At 48.9% G+C, this 6,031-nt stretch overlaps 1 long non-coding RNA gene across 2 annotated transcripts; it reads right to left on the bottom strand.

The window, feature by feature from the left end:
- Positions 1-2,247: 2,247 nt before the first annotated feature.
- On the bottom strand, positions 2,248-5,712 carry LOC139356834 (uncharacterized). Of its 2 annotated transcripts, none has more exons than XR_011609285.1 (3): positions 4,102-5,712; positions 3,820-3,993; positions 2,248-2,930 (listed from the first exon to the last, which is right to left on the bottom strand). It is a non-coding gene; the product is annotated as an uncharacterized lncRNA (long non-coding RNA). The 2 variants fall into 2 exon arrangements; XR_011609284.1 differs by having other exon boundaries at positions 3,820-4,521; positions 5,594-5,712.
- Positions 5,713-6,031: the final 319 nt, after the last annotated feature.

Raw genomic sequence — 6,031 nt, 5'->3', positions numbered from 1 at the left:
TTAAATGCCTCATGTAAAGTCCTGCCATTCATAAGTGGCAGGATTAGGACTTGAATCCAAGTCCATGTGACTCCAAAGCCTGGGCTCTCAACTCCTTCTAATGCCTAAAATGTGATGGGGCTTTAGAGGGAAGGGGTATGGATCTGGGCGCGTGTGCTTGTAGATTTGATGCGTAACATACAGGCCACGTGTCCAGTGCCTGCTCTGCTGGACTCAACCACTTGTTGAGTCCCCCTGCAGGGTCACGGGTGGGGGCTCAGGGCTCCTGCTGGGTGCGGATGATCCATGAGAACCAAATCTGGAAAAAGACTCCTGGCGTATTGTAGCGTGAAGTGGTTTTTCAAGTGGCCAGATTTAGTGTTCCCAGGTTGGAGAGAGGCAGACACCGTGCATTAAAAATGACAGTGAGCAGTGTAAATTATCAGGCACAGTGCTTAGGTTTATGGACTTTGTCCATAATTCTCGCTCGATCCAGTGTGATCAGAAATGAAATACGTCCAGGCCGGGCCTGTTACTGTGTGTGGGCCTGGCGTCTTCCGGCTTACTTACCCTTCCTAATCCACTTTGTAATTTATGGGGCCCGCCAAAAAGCCGCCTGCCACAATGCCTCCTGGATTTCTTCAGCTGAGGATCATGTCTCCTCCCTTGCCATCAGGGCGCAGAAGGCAGAGACAGCAAAATTCTTCTGTTCAAGGTGTAGGGAGGCAGGTTGGAGCTGCACACGGTAAACTCTGGCACTACCCCTCTGTGGTCAGATCCCTCTGAGAACAACTCAGGAGATTAACTCACAGTGGCCTTAGGTGCCTCTGAGCCTGTCTGTCTCCACTCCCCCATCCGAGACTGGACTTGATGACGCAAATGCCAACTCTAGTTGCTGGGTATGGCTGCCTGGAACAGAACTGACATTGATTCAGAGGGGCATCGGCTTCATGGGAAAGATGCCTGTTTGATTAGTAATGTCTGCCATGGTCTGGAGATGCAGGGAGTGATGCTACACACACCGTGTGCCTGCTGTCCCTAATAGAGTCCCCCAAGGGCCTTTCACCTCTGACATCGTGGCCTCTGTTGTGCCCTGTCTGTATAATGGAGGTGATAATTGATATTCCCTATTTGTAAACATGGGAGTTAGACCAGGAGAATCAAGGTCTTCCTCTGTGCTCCTACAGCATTTTGTCCATGCCACTGTTAGCCGGTACGTGCGCATGCTAGCCTGGGGTACTCTGAGGGCTGGCGTCTGATTTATCTTGGGGTCCCTGGCAACCAGCACAGATATTCCCACAGAGTGAGCTCCAGCGAATGTTGATGAATGGATGGATAGATGGGTGATTACATGGAAAAATGCATGAACGAATGGATGGGTGGAAGGACGGATGAATGCATTGCAGCCTCACAGGGTGTTAGTGGAGATTGACCCCATGCTGTTAAATGTCTGAGGAACAGGGAGGCAAAAGGAATGTGAAAGATAAGATGCCAGCGTGTTCAGGGCGCTGAACAGGAGCAACAAGGACGTGAGGCTGGGATGTGGAGGAGTGTGTGGGGGTCTGAACCCTGTCCGGGAGATAAGCTTGCCTAGGCTTCAAAAGAGGGCTGGCTGGGGTGGGGGCTGCCTCCAGCAGAAGGCACAGGGAACAGGGCACGGGCACTGGTGATTCTGGTTTTGTTTAGCAAACTATGACTGCCCTTGTTGCTTTCTCTGATGATCTACGTAATGAATTTTCCTGATAGAAACATTCACGCAGAACAGTGCAAGTACACAGAGCAAACAAAAATCACTCCAGATCCCACCACTGTGAGGGAATCAGTGGTAAGACTTGGGTGAACCTTTTTCAGAGACTTCTCTATGCACCTAAATATGTATGCACATGCATATATATTATACAAATACAAAGCTGCAAAAATGAGGCACTCCTCTATGTGCTGTGCTATAACCTAATTTTGTCATTCAACGGCATGTTAAAAATGTATTCATCTGTATCATCATTTTAAAGGTGAAGAAATTCAGCTCAGAGATGGGAGGCCATTCGCCCACATATCTACCCTGTGGGTTTTCTCTCCCTCCCCCAGCTCCTTCTTTCCTTCCTTCCTTCCTCCCTTCCCCTTCCCCTTCCCCTTCTTCCTTCCTTTCTTCCCTCTTCTTTTTCTTCCCTTCCCTCCTTCTTATAGGAATAAGTTCACTGGAAGCACGGAAACAAAACTCTAAGTCTCACCACAGAGTATGTAAATGGTTGACATTTTTTGTTTGTTTGTTTAGAGACAAAGTCTCACTCTGTCACCTGGGCTGGAGTGCCATGACACGATTTTGGCTCACTGCAGCCTGGACCTTCCAGGCTCAAGCCACCCTTCCACCTCAGCCTCCTGAGTAGCTGGGACTAGAGGCATGCACCACCACATCCAGCTATTTTTTTGTAGAGACAAGTTCTCACTAGGTTGCCCAGGCTGATCTTGAACTCCTGGACTCAAGCGAATGGATGACTTTTAAATGCTGTTTTCATTTGACTCTGTACTCCAAAAGCGGTCAGAATGAAATATGTAGTGCTGCCGTACTGTTACGCATAGATCTGCATCTTTTCTCTTCTTCTGAAGAGCACAAATGCTTAATTAAAAGTGCAACAGTGCATCCCTGAGACTTGGGAGGTGGCAAATGTGATGCAGCAGGGCTTGAAATGTGCTTTGCAGCAAGGCTTGTTCTGTGTCACTGCTGTTGCTGGGGAAAGAAGATGCCCTGGATGGCCTGCTGGTCTCAGGATGAGGATGACAGACATGGAACGCAGAGCTGCTCCAGCCAACCCACAAATTTGGGAGTGAGAAAATAATGTTTATTGATTTGCACCACTGAGATTTTGAAGTTGTTTGTTCTGCTGCAATAGTTGACTGATAGATGAGGAATGAACCGCTAAGTAACTCAAGCTCTCGGGTCTCAATCCCCTCATCTGAAAAATAGAGATAGTAATGACCTAACTACCGGGCCATTGTATGAGTCAAATGGGTGACTAACTGCACAGTTGGTAGTGAGCACTCGATACCAACTCTTATTAGTGCCTGACCTGCGAGTGATGTTTTTCAAATCACACCACCCACTAATGGACCCGGAAATCGACTTAGTGCGTCACCACAAGGGTTTTCTTTTGATAGGATAGACTAGAAAGAGATTACACTACTTTGCAATTAGGAAGGGTAAATATTGTTTCGTGGGACTGCTGTTTCAAGGCGTGTGTGTAAAACAAATTCCTTTCTGTGTGTCACAGTCAAAAAAATTGACAAGCCTCTGCTGAGCGTGGTCGGACTGTTTCCTTCCCTGGTTGTTGGTCCTTGGCCAGGAGACAGGAGCAGAGGTGGGGTGGGAGCAGGGGAGGGACACCAAGGGCAAGTATTAGGATCGTCATTTTCAACGAATATTTATTGAGCTCCTCCCAAGTGAGATAGTGTCACGTCTGGCACAGAGTCTGCACTCAATAAACAGCAGCCATTATTAATATCATTATGACCGTGCTGTTCCCTGTGTCTCTCTAATTTTCACCTCATTCATTTATTCATTTGCTATTCAACAAACATTGACTGAGTACAGAGTGATGGGGACATAAAGATGACCCAGGTGTAGCCCCTGCTTCTGCCCAGAGGCTGGTTTTTGTGTTGATTGACTTGTGTCCACCCTCGTGAGGGGTTAAGAGCTCCAAATCGGGAGCCAGACGGCATGAATATGAATTCCAGCTCCTCTACTTACCAGCTGTGTAACCTTGGGCAAGTTACTTACCCTGTCTGTGCCTCATCCATAAAGTGCAGACATCAGTAATGAGGTTACTGGGTGTGTTAAATACTCACTTAGGCAAAGCACACAGAATGCTGTCTGGCCCACAAGATGCACACAGTGAGGGTCTGTTGGCTGTTATTACTGCTGTCAAGGTTCAAGCGTGTGACTTGGAAAGAACCCAGGAGATGTGGAGCCCAGGATGGTAGCACGCTTCATCTCAAGTGCTGGTGGCCTGGAGTGCTGTGCTGAGAAGGATTCTGAGATTGGATCTGGACTCAGTAAATAAAGTCTTAAGTAATTAGGGATGTTGGCATGGGCAAGGAAGCGAGAATGGGGGTGCACGTTTCACCTACTTGCCATCCCTGATCCAGCCCAACCTTCTGCCTTTACAGATAGAGAACTGAGCCCTCAAGAGAGGAAGGCACATGCCCAGGTCACAGCTGGCATTCTTCTGGGATGGGACTTCTGACTTCATCCAGGGCTCCTGCTGATGATCCTTCCACCGTGGGAGAACCAGAGGAGCAAGAAAGCATTTTCCAAGGCGCTGTTGGAGCCTCTCCCCCTTGGCACCCATCCTCTAGGAGCTCAGTAGCTTACACCAGCCTTAATTGAGCTAGGGAACATTTGAGGCAAAATATGGCCCTGCAGAGAGCAGTCGCTTGAATGGCACTTTTTGGGATGATGAATGTACTTGTTTGGATTTGAATGAGGCAGAATCAGCAGATACGGTATTGCACTGGAAACCGATGGGGTGGAGAACTCTCCTTTTTTCCCTTGAAAAAGCATGATTTTTTTATATTGCAATTAAACAGTCCTTTGGGCTGATTTTGCTTCTCTACTGCTGACATCGAAAAATGCCAAACAAAGATAGCGGCTTTCTCTCCTTGAGATGCACCTCCAGCGATGGGGAAGCAGCTGCTGCTGTCGCTTGGGAAAATAGGGTGAGAGATGCCAGCTCTGGGGTCAAGGGCTGCTGACATCCTCTTGGGAAATGTGGCTTCCTAGCCTGTATGCACATGACCTCCAGGCATTTGAGGGGCCCCAGCCCAGCTTTTCCCATGAAAGATCACCAGCCCATGCCACAAGTTACCTTTTCTACCCTGGAGCCCATGAATGACCCTATTTGCTAAGGACCCCAAAGACTGTGTATCTGAGATTCCCCCCTGGGAGCCTAAGGTTTTGAGGGCTGGACCTTGCAAATGGTCCTTATTAGGGGTCACTTCAGTCTTGTGGGGGCCATCAGCGCTTGAGGCTTTTGAGTGTCCAATAACCGAGTGCCCTTCCATCTGCAGAGGCATTTCAAAAGAGTTGAGATGCAGGATCATACGTCCCACTGTAGAAATTGAGGCAGAACAGGTGCTCTTCTTTTGGCCAGTGCAGAGGCTCACGCCTGTAATTCCAGCACTTTGGGAGGTCGAGGCAGGTGGATCACTTGATGCCAGGAGTTTGAGACCAGCCTGGCCAACATGGTGAAACCCCATCTCTACACAAAATACAAAAATTAGCTGGGCATGGTGGTGCATGCCAGTAATCCCAGTTACTCAGGAGGCTGAGGCATGAGAAATGCTTGAACCTGGGAGGTGGAGGTTGCAGTGAGCCAAGATGGCGCCACTGCACTCCAGCCTGGGTGACAGAGCGAGACTCTGTCTCAAAAACAAAAACACAAAATAGGACAAGTGGTCTTCTCCCTGAAATCTGGGACATGGGCTCAGCTGGGAACCATGCTGGGACCTTGACTCCGGAAGAAAGGACCATGTGAGGTGGTGGCGAGAAAGTAAACGGTGGAGGTTAAGAACATGGGCTCCAGAACGAGTCAGTGGGTGGAATCCTGGCTTTCCCACTTACCGGCTGGAATCTTGGCCAACTTGTTTTGCCTTTTATGCCTCAGTTTCCTCATCTATAAAATGAGTTAAAACAGAAGAAGTCTTTAGCACATGCCTGGGCCCCAGGAGGGCTCTGCGAAGGTCAGCTGTTGCCGGTATTTGTGATGGTGACAATGGCAGTCTCACAGAGGCAGCTGAGTCGTCTGTGTGACTCGTTCCCATGGTGAGGGGCTGCCAGGCAGGGCCACTATAAGTGGCTGGTTCTAAGGTACAGTGGTGGCTGAGTCCTCAGTGGCCTGGCCAATATCCTTTCAACTGGAAGCACTTTTCCTGTTTAAGTTGGTTACGTCTGTTTTTGTGGCCCTTAACCAGGACCCTGACTGGTCCTCACCGTAATTAATCCATAGCATGGTTTAGAGGAAGCTTCAGAATCAATTTGTGTGGTCAGGGCTGCCTTGGA

Source organism: Macaca nemestrina, chromosome 1, assembly GCF_043159975.1.
Source record: "Macaca nemestrina isolate mMacNem1 chromosome 1, mMacNem.hap1, whole genome shotgun sequence".
Taxonomy (NCBI): domain Eukaryota; kingdom Metazoa; phylum Chordata; class Mammalia; order Primates; family Cercopithecidae; genus Macaca; species Macaca nemestrina.
The sequence above is the reverse complement of the archived record's forward strand: the minus strand, read 5'-3'. Positions and strand labels throughout refer to the sequence as shown.